The sequence below is a fragment of the Varroa destructor genome, unplaced genomic scaffold, assembly GCF_002443255.2.
Source record: "Varroa destructor unplaced genomic scaffold, Vdes_3.0 BEIS01000003.1, whole genome shotgun sequence".
Taxonomy (NCBI): Eukaryota; Metazoa; Arthropoda; class Arachnida; order Mesostigmata; family Varroidae; genus Varroa; species Varroa destructor.
The window spans coordinates 26,781,739-26,799,304 of NW_019211456.1; the positions used below are offsets into that span (position 1 = coordinate 26,781,739).

At 38.9% G+C, this 17,566-nt stretch overlaps 1 long non-coding RNA gene across 5 annotated transcripts in view; it reads right to left on the reverse strand.

Annotated features, from left to right (window-relative positions):
• Positions 1 to 5,926, reverse strand: part of LOC147756738 (uncharacterized) — a 39,426-nt gene extending 33,500 nt beyond the window's left edge. For 2 of the 5 annotated variants that reach the window (XR_015323667.1, XR_015323668.1), the window contains exon 1: positions 5,014 to 5,926. This is a non-coding gene — a long non-coding RNA (uncharacterized LOC147756738). Of the gene's footprint in view, positions 1 to 4,373 lie in introns of those variants that run through there. The other 3 variants (XR_015323666.1, XR_015323669.1, XR_015323670.1) reach the window with 3 other exon arrangements.
• Positions 5,927 to 17,566: the final 11,640 nt, after the last annotated feature.

The following is a 17,566-nucleotide window of genomic DNA, read 5'->3' on the forward strand; positions in this document are numbered from 1 at the left end:
ATGGAGAGTTGCTTGAGTTGATTTTTGAAGAAGTCTTACTTTGCCTACTAAACATCCAGTTGGCCTTTCCTTGGCCTTCTTCCATCACTCAAGCCACGGAAGAATGTCTCGCCTCACGAAAAAAGATTCCTTGGAAGCATGCATGGAAGTGATCCATTGAGACATCGATATTTAGACTTCTGCATCATGTCCTAAGCCACTTTCTGCCTCAGGCCGCACTAAATGGATTCGGCTGTAATCCAGTAATGTATAGTTGTAACGTGGTAGACCAAGGTGAACAATGCGGGCCTCAGAAAATTTTCTAGGTCACGTAAAACCCCGTAGGGTCATGTGTTGACCTACAACCCATGACTCCGGGTGATCTTTTGCGTTTCGGGGATTTTTATAACCGCATTTTTGTTTCACTTCTAAGAAATGAGTCGAGTGACAGTGTGCACCCGTCTTTTTACTATTTTTCTGAAACTCGTAGTAGCTTACCTCTGTTAGATTCCACCAAATTTTATTAATTTTCCGTGCCTAGAGTTGTCCGAGGATTAACGATGTTTTCGTGCGTTGAAAATTATCGTAAAGGGTCGATTTTCATTAGCGGTACCGATTTGTGCAACAATGGTTTCTTTTTCCACCTGAATTCATGCGTGATCTACTCTATTGTCTCTAACGTATTGTCTAATAGTTGCTGAGAGTGATGCGACTTACTCCTAGCTGCGTAAAGTCTTCGGATTGGTGAATTTTCGAGCAGAGAGGTCTGCAATTCATTATGACCAGCTTCTCGTAGTCTGGAGCTCTACAAGCAGTATTGGCAGGATCTCCTAGACACTGTGCGACAGTCCTTTATGTACTGCAAAATCCATATCGTCATTAGGCGCGCGTTTCACAGCAGAGGTAAGTACCAACGTCGGATAGAAAGCATTTTGGTCGTGTAGTTTGATCGGCCCGAAGACTATTATAGACAAACCCAACAAACATATAAGCAGTGCGGCGATCGCGAAAGATTCTACGAAAGACAACAGCTAAAAAAGGTGTACAAATAGCTGTTTTTCAATGTTGCACAAAGCATGGACTTTTACGCATAAACGAACGACACGAATTGACCAAACGGTTTACTTGATACGGGCCCGTTAGGATGCTAATCACCACAAGCGACATTTTCGGGGGGGGGGGGGGACGTTTTTAATGGGGCTGCGTGTTTATCATGTAACCGATAACCCCAGGAATAACTGAAACAAATCCGCAAAATAACCCATTGCCCAAAATAACTCGATAGGTAATATACTATTCAGCTATATCAGGATGATCGTATGACGTTCATACGCCGCTTTACATCCATTGAACACAATTCAGTTTCGGTCACTGCCACTATTGGCTAGTAAGTGCAACATTTCGAACCGAACGATATTAAATGGAGTTGCCGTTCATCACTAAAATGTTAGAATTCCCATAGTTGATTATCAAACATTTTCGCAGCCTGGTATTCATCTTGCTTTATGTCAAATGATCGAGAGTAACTAAACATTAAGTATTAATATGAGAGGAAAATTAGTTTTTTCCATAAACTATTCCAATGCTTGTCATTGGATAATGAGGTGTAACCTAGAAGAGAAAAATTTAAGCATATTATAAAATACAGTTAATTTATAGATACCGTTTTAACAAATGCTTATGTTGGTATGCAGACGTTTTTTGCAGTGATGAAGCGGTATGATCGTTATTTTGGCCGAAATTGATTAAAAGTAGCGTACGTCGCCTCTGTCCGATGGGCGACACCTTGGACCACACAATCGAACGCTCGTCTCGTTTACTGTATTATGAACGTCCCGTTGCTCAGCAGTAAAATAGTCTAGCGTAACCTTTCTGTTTACGTCCGATAACACCGTTAGACGTTCCCTAGGACGGCTGGCTCCCAGCGCGAAGCGAAATCTGTCCCTACCAGGATTCGAACCTAGCTCACATCGTGTCGCTGCGCTTAGCAAGCGAATACGAGACGCTCGCTCTAAACCTACTACTACTATCATAGCACAGCTTGCAGCGCCGTTGCGAACAACAGAAAGTTCGATCTTGTAGCAATAATTGGTAACAGCATTGTGGGTCTGTAACCTCCCAACAAAAATTTAATTATCGGATTAGTTAGCGTACTTGCATGTCTATGCCATGCTACATGGAGAAATAGTAACAAGGTTCAACAATCAAGGTTCAAGGTCACTTCAGTGGTACTAAATTGAAATCTCTATAGGGCCATCGGCATTTAATTAACTCAATAGCACGCTTCCGCAACTTATTGTGCTATGAATAGAACGTCAGTTTGCGATTGAAAACAGCTAAGCACGACCGTAATAAATGTATTTTGGGTAATCTTCCAAGCCGGTCACGGCCGTCACCACTGTATGTGCCCGAATGAAGGAGGCACCCCTATAAATTTTTGAAATTCGTTCTTTGAAGGATCATTTTGGAAGCATGGGGATTTATCTGTCCTATTTACAGGCTGATAGAAGGAGCGAATGTGTTATGCATTTCTATCTGATATACGTATTGTTGTTATTATGATCAGTTCCTCTGTTTGACAATGAGTGCAGTTGTAAATCTTAGCTCTTTAAAAAGAGTTTTGTGTATGTATTGTTTTTTTTATTAATAATTTGACGGTCACTACGTGTAAAAAATTGTGCTGAAGATATTATTGAATATCTTCATGGATTAGGGAAAATTGTAGGGAATAGACAATGTCAATTTTTAAGCTGTTCTTTCTGTTTCCTAGTATTAATCGGTAAGCGTAAATCAGTGGCATTAAAATGTGGTCCATGTTTTGGGTTAAAGAAATAGGACGTCATTTGAAGGCCGGCTAGGTGCTTTTTTAATGTTGCAAGTCTGAGAAATGAATGCGTTTAACAGTTCACATTAAATCAAGCTATGAAAATAGAGAAAAATAAACATCCTGGCAAAAGCCTGCCCTAGAGTCGTGTAGAGTTTGGACGATTAGGTCAACTTTATTTCTGATCGACGTGTTGATTTTGTTTCTAAGACACTGTTAGGACAAGGCTCGATGAGATTCAATTTAGCAACGTCGCGAAGGTTGCAGTGGATAACTAGCTCAATCAAACAAAGTCTCGGAGACGGGTGAAAACGAGAGTGGAGGCCTGAGATTAGAACCGATGGTTTTTGTTAGCAGTCAAAAATCAAATGTCAGTATAAATCTAAGTGACAACTGTAAAGATTAGAAGATTTGTCGACCGGAAGAACTGTAGGTCGAATAATCATTATGCGCAGAGGTTGAACGACTCTGGCCAACAGTGAAAAATGTATCTGAAACAGAGTGCACGCTCTCGTACGTGCGTAGCGTACGGATAGAGCTATAAACGTTGTACACAGTACATGCATGTTTTGAAAGCTATTTGTCATGGTGATTCTACCGATTTATTAAAAAGCGACTTTATGGTTCCCCGCCACTTTGGCTCGTAATGTTTTAATCCGGTACGTATAGATCCAGACGTATAGTAAAACGTATAGATCCTACACAAAAAATAATATGCAAAAAACGTTTTGAGCGAAGTATCTGGCCGGCCACTCATACACATGAGCCCTCATAGAAACGCAAGTTATTGATTAACTTTGAAATCCTCAGTGATAGCTAATATATTTCTGTTAGAAGTGTTTTGAGGTGTTCGCTTTGAAAAGGTGCTCGCTTGCTAGAGGTTACTATAAGGTTTTTGCCGCAAAAACCTATACGAAATAGTCGTTCGAAATATAACAGTACATTGGTGGAGTGTAGCTGTTTGTGGCTAACGGTGTAATTCCAATAACACAAGAAAGCAGTACACGGTCGCTCATACAAATGTAAATAAATGAATTAAAAGTCAACTAGTGTAAGAGATAATGTCCTTATTGTTTATATACTATTTTACTTTATATATTATGATTATTATTATATATTGATAGAATTGAATGCGCTGTGAAAGAACATGCTAGCTTTTCATAGGTTTAACTAAAAAAAACTTTAACGATTTTAATTGAGGTCGTGATACGTGAGCATCAGAGCACTATATCCTCAATTCGAGAATTGTAACTCAGCATAGACTATTCTTGTTCTGTTCGTAGTTGTGGGGCATTTTTTTTTTTGAATATATCTAAGCTTGAAAAAAAAGCCAGAGTCCCTAATATTGATGCTAAATAGACCAGACCACACAAGAAGACCATACACACATTTAAAAGGTAAATTATAGATACATGCTTGAGGGCACCGTTACGCGGCCATGATAATAGGCTACTCAAGGTAACGCTACGACGCTATGTATAGATACCGAAGTAACCCTATATTCGAGCATTTCGCTCTAACATACAGTTTTCTATACGTTGAACAATGTGAGCCAAAGAAAGTACCAAAATTTTGCATGGCCCCTAATAGAGGAATCAGTTTATTACGTAAAACATAATAAGAGTGATCATAATAAACAATAAATGAAAAAAAAAATTGTATATATGTTACTGAAATCGATTTTGACTAGAACCAATGATTATAACACATATCAGCAAGAGTCCTACAAAGCAAGAAAAAGCTGTTTGTATAATTCGATACAAATCTGTCTATTAACTAGTATTGCAAAACGTTTCAGTTAAATCCGCTAAAATGAAATATACCGGAATACTATTTTTAACAGTAGATATTCGACGGACTCACGTCAATTGATGTAAAGACAACCTACCTCAACGGCTGAGTTCAACGGCTATCTTCACTTTAAAATAAAAAGATCAACGCATCAAGTAGTCACACTTATGGTTCATTGTCGTTTTAGATGTATTTTTTATTACTATGTAGATAAATTCTATGTGACGCATGGCTATTGGACAAGAATGAGAATAGTATCTAGATTTAACTTAAAATTTTTATCGAATTTCAGAGCCTCGCTCAGTAGAGAATATCCAGTTGATCTTTTCTCCGTTCGGCTGTCCCTAAATCGTTGTTCATGCCGACCGAAATCAGCTTGACAAAGGACATTTTACATATGTACAAAGTACACATAGTACCTTACAAAGTACGTAGAAAAATTGAAGGACGAAGCGGTGAGGCTCGCCTGTTTGGTTGAGAACGATGCCCGTGTTTTTGTCTTCCGATGTATCGCTTAACTCTACAAAAACGACAGTTAAACCCAAGTGTTCACATACAAGTTAGTAACTCCATTTTATACTATAGTCAAATAGGGTAGGACGGATACACGCATTTTACAACGAACTCTTCGATCCCGGCAACGTAATTTTGGAAGGAATATGAGTGCTTAGTTGCACGGATTACACTCGGTAACGTGATCTTTGATAGGCAGAGAAGAACTACAGTATTACCAACTGAATAACCCCTGCTCTTGCCTTTTTTGCGGTCACACATTTTATCTTTACTACTTCTCTACAGTAAAAATGTATTCAGAATGGACTCTTGCCCGGTCCTTGTCACCTCGCCTTCAAGATTTCGATGCCACTTTTCGAGACCGTGGGTCTACTTCCGTTCATTAGCGAGTGGGTAGTCCTCGTCCTCTCTCTCAGAGTGGCTGATGGTGTAACCAAAGCAGGGTCCGTATTGGGGATAGCATTAGCTTGTTGCAGTGGCAAAGCTTGCTTCGAGCCTTACGTAAACGATAGTGCGTGGCGACAAAGATTATAACAGTCTCGATTGTGCACTGGAGCGTAAGTTGGTGTGATTATAAGTCCGGAAAGGTTCACGATAGGGCCGTGTAGCCGGACCGATATCAGGCCGCTTTTCCGTGGGCTTCGCTCTCGGGAAATGGCCTTACAGGCGAAAGCCGAACCAGTGACAATTTCAGTGAAAATGGAAAAGGAGCAGTATATTATTTATTATAACTAGTCAGCAGCGTAGCTACGTAAATGGCTGTCTGCAGGTCTTCTCGATAGTCGAGATGATAATGGATTTCGCGGACTTCGCGCACATATCGAGCACTAGAGGTCGCCACAAAAGCAACCTACATGGATAAACTATGACTTTGAAAATTCGAAAGTTGAAATGCAATAAAACGCTGGTATTCTGGAAGAGAGAACAAAACCTACTTACACTTACTGTAATTTTTGTTTGTTTGTTTGCTAGTGATAAGTGTTTAAGTGGAATTTGACAATGGCATAAATAAATCTAAGTTTGAATCATACACATTGCTAGAGATTTTTGGCTAAAAAAACATTCATATTGAATTCTGCTAGACATAAAATCAAAAATGTATAATATGATCGTTCGGAATGAATAGTTTCTGGATAACAAAATAGGCGAGATTATTATTGCTATTACTCGTATTAGATGACCTTATGGTTAGTGGGCTTGCTACCGTATGCCAGATTCGCAATATCTTTTTTTAGACGTAAGGGTTTGCAAGCTTACTTACAAATACAGTACGGTTGTATTGTAAAAAGCCTAAAAGCCTTTAAGGCCTTTGACTGCCGCGTTCGTACGAAATTCGATAATAAGTGAGGCGTTACGGCTAAAAGTTTTTACAGTGTTTTGGACTTCGTAAATGAACTATAAGGATTTATAATGGATTGTAAAAGACGTTGTAAATCCGAGTGATAGTTTGTATAGTTTGTTACAAAAAGTGCGAAGAAGACTTGAAAACAATGGGAAATTCAAATACAGGTAGTGAGAACCACCAAAATGCATATACTGCTAGCTTGGTAAGGCAAAATAGGTGTTTGGTGACTTTTGACTACTTCTGTGTGACACAGGCGAGCGTTTAAGTGAATAAATAGATTATATATATAAATAAATATATAATGGACATAATAATTTGCTCGCGTATTAGGTAATTGTCAATAGACTAGTCTGACAGCTGTTACCGTTGATGACCAGTAACAACGTGATCTGTTTGCGTTATCGTGACAAACGCTAATTTCAATTCGGTTATGAATAGGCCCGTATCAGGCTCTCATAATGTGTCGACTGAAGTCGTCTCAGTTGCCTTAGCATGAACTTCAATAGCTTGTAAAACGACTTCAGGGACGAATTGTACACATGCTTAATGGTATCAACTACAATAAGACGTATCGAGCATTTTACAATTTCTAATAGAAAATGAAATAAGGTACATTTTGCACGGCGAGCTTTTTTGACATAAAAGATACATTTCCACATTACGGCTGAATTTGTCCGGCATTTAAAGTGTGTTTTTGAGTGCACTTTGTAATGCGTAAAATTGGCAAAAAAAAAAAAAAAAACTCATTTGCAAAAATATGCCTATCTATTCCAGTCTTTCGCTCAAATGGCTTTCATCTTCAGCCACTAAACACATTCGGCAAAGCATTACTGCCATTCGAAATCATTACCAATAGCGTTTAAAGTTCGATTTGGCTCCCTGACGTAGTTCAATCCGCCTGGGAGCCTGGGCAAAAAAGTCTATTTCACAGTAAGTTAAAATACACATAGCAGTGATTATGGCCATTTTGATTTAATTCCAACCCTACGCTAATAAAAAATCTAGAAATAGTCGGGACGCCGTAAGCACGCAGTAATGACAACTTAACATCAAAACTATTTTTAGGTGAATGACGAAGTCAGAGGAAGAGTAGGTCAGGGGGCATCTTACATCGAAGATATCGTCTAGCCTTAAAAGTCAAAGAAAAAACGAACAGCATGGCCGTGTAAACAACAAAAAAAATCTTATTAGAGAGGTCAAACACTGAAGCAATGTTAATGCGGTTTCCGACGTATCCGCCCTAGAAAGGGTTAAAAAAAAGCCTTTCATCCGATCAGGACTGCAGTGTTTAGTGGGTATTACCGTAGTGACCTTCAACCCTCACACAATGTCCGTTAATGCATTCTTCTGAAATCTTTAAAGAAGATAAGATTACCACAAAAAGATTGAGGACCGGTGGGCTATGGGCATACGTGAAGGGCAAGGTCGCATTCACTGACTAAAGCGTTCGTGCTTCGTTCAGTGTTGGTCCTCAGCGAATGTGTTTAGCGAAACCCAAAAAGTCTAGTCTCTAGCATCGCTTCCCTAATACCTCATATAGCTAAATGGGCCGGTATTAAAACGCATAGAGTAATTACCTACCTAGTAGATGATTTCACTAGATAGAGGATCCATACACAACCAGTAATTCCACAAACCAGATTTAAGGGTCAAGACTTCATTTGGATACACTCTATATAACGGGCGTAATGAGAAATTTAATGCCGCGCTCGAGAAAAGTAGTCGGGAGCACTTCGAGGATTACTTAGGTATTAATCAGTATACCTACAGCTGACTAGTTGCTCACGGTATTCAAACAAAGACGACAAACGATCAGTGGAATGATCGTGAGTCCCTTCATCCAGCCTCATTTTGAGTAGAGGGTATGTACACATCGCTCCGTCTGTACGCAAGTGAGTTATTTGTAGCCTTTCCAACATAATAGGAAACTTTCACTCTATCTTTTTTTTTACTCATTACTTCACTCTTGTTAGAAGTCGTTATGTGTTTGTAATCGGCGTCTAAATGTGCCGGTTTTTGTTATCAAGTAGATTAGAACTAAATTTGGTCTCACACGCGATAGACTGTCTAGATTTTCATCGCTGAATCGTTCGAAAGCATACCCCATTATTGATATTTGTTATTTTACAATTGAATGATTTACCAGATCTGTAGTAAAAAAAAAATTGCAATTTACATTCCAAAATAGTAACACAACTGAGTTATCAAACTTGCGGTAGATAAGATGACTAGGGTTCGAATTTTACTAAGATAAACCGGTTTGGCGGGGTTATTTGTAACGTCAGAGAAGCTGTGAGAGAGAACGCTGAGAAGCAACAACCATACGTTTCTGCCTACCATCAATTAGGACACATTCATTCAACTAGTCAAAGTTAGATTGTGTGCCTTTAGAAGAACCTATAGCTTTACGCGGCCTTAGCTCACACTCATGCCGGCAACAGGAAAAAGGCATTTTTGCAATTTGCTTATACTTATGTTCCTGATAATATGTACAAATAATAACCAACTTTCCGTGTTCGAATCGGCACTTGGGCACTATTTTGACGATGCTCTTCATGACGAGAACAAAAAGGAAAGAATAGTACAAATGGCAGACGCGCAATGGAGCAGCAGACAATTAGGTGTATCAGAACAATACAACGTATAACACGCCATTCGCCGAGTCGAATCTACGCCGAACATCTGTTCCTGTTTTAGGACCTGTAAGGCTGCATTATTGATTCTATCAAACAGCACTTCATATACACATCTTGATTCCTTAGAATTATGTATTTTATTAGAGTGAATGTTTGGGTCGAGGAAGGAGTGTATCATGTCTTTAGTAACATTCGGGAAAATGCACGCTGCCGCAGGAACGACCCCTCCACTTACCCGTTACCCGCCAATTTCTGCATGAATGTATCATGAGTAGCTAAACTTCCAAGCTAAACTTGCATCCGTTAATAAACGCACAGTTAGTAAAACATCGTCCCTACTGAATCCCTGTCGTTTTCAGTTGGTGGATAAAAATAGGTGTGCAGTATTTTCCTAAACTGTAAACCGACCTTTTATTTTTACCAAAAGTTTAGCTTTGTCTCACCTGATATACAGGACGAGGAAGCTGAATTTGGACTATTTTTTTTGCGACTCCGAAAAGTGCATTCAGACGAACACAACGCAATACAACTTTTTTCATATGCTAAAATTATTTTTGATAAAAATCGCCTTTATTCTATATAAGTGTCATTAAGCGCGATCACTTTCTTAATTTAGGACCTAAATGATTCACTAGGCACCTTAAAATCTTTCGTCTTCAACAAACAGCCTTTCAATAGTAATCACACGACATCGTTAGATGTAAGCTTGTTAGACTGTCGTTCCTATATTCTACGTAAAAAAACTCAAGCGAAGTTGAATTTCCAAAACAGCCGACAACTACAAAAGGAGCAAAAAAATTTCAAATATATCAGTTGCTGAAGCTTATATAGACGACCCAAGTGGCACTTTAAATGTTGTTCTTAGAAACAGCCATGATTTCTAGACAAACGATACTAAATAGATAGGCGTATAAAAAAATAGCGTTTTGGGCTACTTCGATCAATTTTCGAGCTTTTTAAACTTTACATTCACTCAAGATTTCCCGGTCCCCCCCCCCCCGCAAATCCCTTCAAAATTTTCAGAAGCCGCATGAAAACCAGCAATAACTTAACCCATCGATTTCTGGCAAAAAAGTAAATATAAAAAATAATTAAGATGAGGGTTCGTCCCGCGCAAAAGCATTACGTAATAATTGATCTTTTCTCGAATTCCGAAGAAAGTCCACTTTTTTCTCCATGGTGCCGAGAATAGCGAGTGAGCGCATGCCCGCTACGACAAGCAGCCTCCCAAATTTGTCCGAATTCGAACTACCTGGTCTGTCTGTGTATGTATATATATCTCTGACCTTTATCCGATATACACACTCGTAATTGAACTATAGTATAGTGCATATGCTTTCTTATTATTTATCATTATTAGCAATAATAATTGTTGCTCTTGCTTCAGCGCCGTGTGCGATATTAACTCGCGAAGCCTCTCTGGGCCGGTTTCCTTTTTTCGTCTGTGTGTAGTCCGTAAGGCTGTTCGTAAGGACTACACGGCCATCAAAACGGGATCTGTCGCATTCAGTCTCATAAGATCACTGTTGATGGATATTTTGTACGGAATGATTTCTTTGAAGATTCAGTACTTGCAACTGTACTAAATAAATATATATATATATATAAAGAGCCTGTCATTGAGTTAATTCCACTGTAATGCTTATGGCCTACATCGTTAACTCACTACAATGCAGATGTAAAAGGCGTGATAGAAAAATAAATTTTGAAAAGCTTTAAGGTGTAATGAGTTCTCTGCTGAAAATAAACTTCCACTTTATTTCTCACCTAAGCAATACGACCATTTCAACCTCCGCGTAATAGACAGGGAGATGTTTCTATATACTATCTTTTCAGTATGTTTATTTAAATTATAGACAAACTGCAAGATACAAATGATTCATCAGAATTGTTCCTTCTTTAAATTCGGAACTAAGTATACTTCGTTCATGACCCTTCGAAGCACTTCCACATAAACTACACGCAGCTGATCCACTCATTAAATTAAAAAATATATATGTTCTACGTATAGTACTTAAACCGTCGGGCATCATCTCAGACGACTGGTCCCTTGCAACACCAAAAGAATCGTAGTACGCCTGGATTTGAACCTAGACTACTATGTGTCCTCAAATTTAACACGCAAAGACGTTACCTATTGCAATATCACGATTATAATCGATGAACTCTCCGCGTGACGCAAAAACTGGCTTATTATTCATTTTGTTTATTCGTTCTCTGTTATTTGTCATTAGTGTAATTTTTGAAAAATACTGAGCTGAAAGAATACGACGATCAATCCGACATTTTCGCATTAGGGTAGTTCGATTTATTTGTGTTGTAGGAAATGTCAAGATAAACAATACAGGACTGCGCATTTCATGTTGCATTCTCAGCCCTCTGGAACTGCTGAGGCTACTACAAAGTCTGGCGTAGGATATTACCCACATCTTGCATGTTGCGCTGGATTCAGATCGACGAGGAGCGTTCGTCATTAAGCGAAGTCCTTTCTACAGAAATTATGTCACAATCTTCACCTTCGTTGGACTAATTAAACTGCTCAGTAATTAGCCATCGCCAACTAACTCCGAATGGCTGGAAGAGGCGCAACATTGACCGCAAGCAACCGATAGCATCATTTTGACGCAACCAAGCAAAATTTCTGCTTCCTAAATATTTAACTTTGTATCAGAAGTCAGATGCTCTGGAAATGTTAGGGTAACATCCGGCCTAAATCAGTCGACGAAATTGGGTACTATTTCAGATATTTCATTTAATTTTTGGCCTAGTGACTTATTGCATGAATTTTATTTGCTTTGGAAACTATTTTTTTCGTGGCTTTTTCCAATCTGGTCCTTTCATGATTCTTCTACACAGATCGGCTATATTTCCCGATGAATGTTTTGCTTTACGTCGTCTCACAACACACATATGGCCCTAGTTTTACCTTCAAGTGGAAGCGAAATAAGTGGCAAGATAGTAACGACCGATGCTTCCTACCCGTGTTGACTTAATTGTATATCGACACCTATTCGTCTCTTTTCATTGTTATTGCTGTTAGCATTGGAAAGCCAGGGACCATTTTTCATTTTTAAGCCAGCGTACCTGTTTCGAGCTTGCAGGCTCATGTTCAGCCTGTCTAGCAGCAGTGTTAACTAATTTGTACTGATATAATTTTATGATCCTCCCGAATGTTCGTAGTATTCCTCTAGACCCTAAACTCGAGATCTCTAGAACTGGCCTAAATCGTTTAAGTAATAAGAAAGAAGATTTGCATTGAATAGCTGCGACGGGTCGAACTGACCAATGGGATCAATATAACCGTATCAGATAAGTGAAGGACGTCGCCAAACAGTCTGTCTTGGAAATTCTTCACACTCCACTACATTGTGTATGAAGAATATACTGAATAATGTAACATTTACATATATACATATATCTGTGTTCAACGAATTAAAATAATTTATTTATGGCTGCCTGAGGAGGATTTGTATTCCACTTTGACTTATTGCTATTTCTGTAAGGATTCGTCATTTGTCCATGTGACATTATTATACGAGCAGTAGTAGCCATCAGTTTACAAACATATTGAGTATTACACATATGTAGATACTATGCGGATCAACCCCCGTTTATTATCGGGGTAAACCACCGACTGGACGTTCCAACGAGAGTAAAGTTTAGATAAGTACATTATCATAAGCAATTCTTCCGGAAGCTTGCGTTGTTCAGAGCTGAAAACCCCGACTGTAGCAAATATCAGCACGTTCATCACTCGGACACACCAAGATTCATTAAAATTTATCAATACGATTCACGTTGTTTTTCAAAAGTATTACCTAGCATAGATGTGTGCCAAATCTGTTATTACGCGAATGACAGCAACTGTTTAAGTTTTAAGTAAATACTCCCAGAAAGACACGACATGCCAAATTTCTCATAACCAATACTCTCGTGATATAGGCTGTCGCAAATTTCATTTTGTCGTCATCAGCGGCTAATGGCAATACAATATAGACAATTTGATTTCCCTGCACGTTTGTCTGAACGTTTGCTTAGCTAAAAACCCGTTTAAGAATGAGCTTGCGACCACTCAGGATATTCAAGCTCCGCTGCAAAAACTTTAAGTAGCTTGCTGTCAACTCATCTGATTCATCTTCCAACGAAATGGCTAGAGCGGAACGTGACTTTAATGGAATTCTAAGGATCCACTTAATTTTCGTCGCAGCAGTTCACATAAGACAAGTTCAATCCGACCCGGCTTCGAGTAGATATCTTTTTTATTAACAAGTCCTTAGAATTGCGTTTTCGGTACGACATCAAGGACTTGTCCCGCCAGGAGCAGCCGGTGTAAGTCTTGTCGGGCCATTCTGGGATTTCTCCAACAGACCTACGAAACGGCATGATAACCACGTGGACAGCTCTTTCTACAGCTGTTAACTCTATTTTTCGTTTGTGACAGTAACCCTCGGTGACTCATGAGCCTTTGAAGTAATAATTTTGCTTGGATATGAACCAGTCTAGCTGTAGGCTTAATCTTTAAGGTTACCATTGCAACGGACTCGCAGAGATGTGTACTAAATGTCCACCCTCTTCGGTCCGCCTCTTCGTGCAGAATACTGATAAATCGTTGATGAGCTCTTCCATGTTTTGCAAACAGCTACCACAGTACCTAGTCCTCGGCCGGCAGTGGTGCAATGACAAATCCTTACAAAATTCATGCTGAAAGAATATGTTAAGGGATTCAACTAAAAGTGATTGCCGCTCTCTTGATCTCGTTCTCTCACCAATAGCGACTGTATCTAACCTACCAGCACCCTAAAGTCCACTAAATTCAGGTTAAAACAAGCCTATACCAGCTTAACACCTACTAGTGTAACCCGAACGCGAATAGTCACAATGGCGAATAGCACGATGTATTCCAGCCCTCCAGCAATATGAACACCCAACCCTTTGAGAATTATCAATCAAGGTACACGCAACATAGACTCGGCAGTGTATGAGTACGAAGCAACACGCCAGTATAGACTTCAAGCTTTCTTTTGGCCAGGAGTGCCTCACAGCTTGTGGTCCTTGAGACGCTGTCGTGATAAATACCATAAAGTGCGCGCTTGGCCTCCTAAATGCATACGCTTCACGTGTTTTCCTCCGAATCAATCAAAACATCAATACAGACTATTTTTTTCATCGAAATCCAAAGAGATCGAAAGTTTGTGACCCCATACGACAAAGTTGAATTAGTAAACGACGAGAGTCGCACCTAGAGACGACGTAGATGTCGCTCCATCCTTAAAACATCTAAGAGAAAAGCATAAAGGAGAGAACATATTCCAAAGACTGGCGGTTATGTAAAGCTATATCCCAAAGCCTCAAGCAAGCCAACTTCGTAAACTAGTACGCAGCAATTTCAGAATACTTCAGTGCCCGCCCAATGAACATTGTGAAGGAACGCCATTTTGCATGCATCACCGATACTCAAGTCCCGACAAGCGTTTACTTATTTTTCTGCCCACAGGCTCATAAGTAAACCTGTTGAACAGGACGTTGCACGAATATGGCATTTATTACGTGACAGGGTAGTGGCCCACTGGCCTATTGCCGTGAGAACTTTACCGTCCTCATTTTTATTTAATTGTTACCCAATTCGAATTGTTTTCGTCGGGTGATTAAGTAACTACGTCCTATTTTACTGCCAGTAAGATTCATATTTTGTATAAAACTCGGCCTATTTCTTCAAGCGTAGTTTTCACGTATACGATTTGTATGATTATGCATTTATAGATATGGCAGATGTATAACAGATAATAGCATCAAATGTTCCACTTACGGCTCACACTTAGTGAACGCATCCGCAAAACCCAGAACTCGTCTCCAAATATGCTGCTACCTCGGTTTGCTAACAAGGCGTTCAAAAGCTTTTCGATTTACTTCCAAACGTAAACGCGTAAATAATAAAAGTTAGTAGTTGGCTCTTTTTACAGTTATCTCTTATCGTTATCAATATCATCGTGGTCACTCGGCTGATGGTTTTAAGAACATTAGAAAAATGTATCCTTATAGTTGCCGGTTGCCCACTTCACTCCTTGAGTAGCTTTTGAATAACCAATGAGTTGCTACTACGTCTAAGCTTCTGCTGTCTAAAGGTAATGAATCGTAACTACATATTGAACAGCTCAATATACTTAAACAATTGCAATTGCAACTTTTACATTTGCTGGTTTTGTAACTTCTTGCCAAAAGAGGATGCTTAAGTGCTACTTTTTACTCGGCACACCCCGTTCTTATCTCGCTTGAGTGGCTAAAGCGTTTGATAACTCATCACGTCGATTTGGCTACACGACCCGACGTCTGTACAATGTCAACATGGATTTATCAATTTTAATTTTATGATCACGTACACTGTTCGTATTGAACTTTATTACAGGCTATTTACTGGGCAGGTTTTACCTGAAATAAGGTCGAGAAGTCAAATGAACTCTTGAGGAGGGTGATTCGAGGAGGGCAAGCGACCTTCTGGTAACCATTGTGGCCACTGGAGATATAGTCACTGGTTCAAAATGCATTATTTGTGAAAAAAAATTGCTTTCTAACGAAATGTTAGAGTAAGCCAATGATTCCGCGAATGGTTCACAGAATAATTATTGGTTTGTCTATTCAAAGCAATAAGGCTAAATGAGCGTTCATTTTAGACAGGCGTGAAGCACCGGAACTGCTCCGTATGTTGCAGGCAGCTTTATCATCATTCAAATCGTATTACCGGATAGTTTACCTTAGATAGTCCGAAACCGTAAGGCCAAAAATGAACGAATAATGTAAAGTTTCGGGAAAGAAAGTTCGGCCTATATTATGTAAGGCTGGAATTATTGGCGGCCTTTTTTTTTACAGTGATATAGCGAAAATATTTGTAACCCGTCAAGTTTATGGTATAACTTATTTTACACCTGACCTTTCATGCGTATACATATAGGCAAATATGTTGTCGTACTGGGTGTTTTTACGTTTTTATCCCGCTGAAATATTTTTTGCTTGAGCCACATTCTGATATTAGTGGAACAGTAATAGTAAAAATGCAAATATGATTCTCTCTTAATTCATGAAGATACTACGTTGCCCATACGATATAAAATATCCAGAAGTAATTTCTGCTATTTACTTGTAACTGTTCGCTTTTGAGTTCTTCTCTCTTCTTTTGGATAGCTTTCATCTTTCATCATTCGCACGCGACTTTAGCCCGTTGGCCTACTTTTACTTCTTAATAATCACGCAGTGTCCTACAAAACAAAATTAAAGACATAGATACGTAGATCTTGAACTCAGATTTCGCGTTTACAGGCCGCTGTGTTGAGTTATGCGCTGAATTTTTTTTGACATTTCAAATACCTATTCAAATTACCGATGTATCAAAGCATGACAGAGCTTTGACAGAGACTGCGAAACACAGGAAAAAAGTGCATCTTTACCATGTGATTCAGGTTTTACCCATCCTAGGCACATCCTGCGCTGACAAACGAAAATTTATAAAATGCTATTGTGATTTTTAGACAAGTGATATTCGCCAACGCACGCTAAGTTTGACGGAATCATGCACTTCTTTTGCAGATTTCGTAGCAGGGCCATCGAGCTGAAAAATTACTATGAATGTTTCAGCATCCAAGTTACTTCGGTACAGTTTACTATAATAAAACTCTGTTTCTTTTATGGATTTTTCTTATTTTAAAGGTGTAGTGTTCTGGCTTAGTGAATGTAAATTGTGTTAATAACTATAATACACAATAGAAACTGGGATAGCATTGCGATTACAGATACAGAACTAAGAAGAAAAGCGTACAAGGTGTATAGAGATTTTAAAAAATCTCTGAAATATTAACGAACGACCACTATATGTGGACTTTTAATTAGACCATTAAACTAGAAAAGTGGGCTGGTGATTCACGAGTTTCAAAAATGCCTACTTTGCAAGCCCCTGTATATGCGCCTTCCTATAATTATGACAGCTTTGGTTGGTAAGTATTTTTTAGTTACTACTACTTACATCTAAACTCTTAACTGGATGATAATAATTCGCTTGCGTTTACGGAAGTTTTGTAAATACGAACCCTTGTAGCACTCGCGTTCTGCTCCTCGCGAAAACGCTACTCTTGATGCTGCCGGACAACCCGATGCTCGAAATCTGATTACCTTCTTCGTACTGATAACTGAAGGTTTTTATTTTTTAAAACATTAGTTAAGTAGTGTAGCTTTGATTTTAAAGCGTGCGACTTTCACTCTCGATTCTAGTTACTCTTGCGTGTCGACTTCTACATAAACACGATTGTTTTTGGCTTTATTTCATACTTGTACGCATATGGAACTTTTGTTCCAATTGGCGTGCTGCCAGAGTTACATATTCAAGTTTTTGATTGTTGTATGTAACTTCGAATAATATACCATTAAAAACCAATAACAGTGGTTTTATATAATAGGTAATAATTAGTTAATATAACATAAAGAGTTATTGAT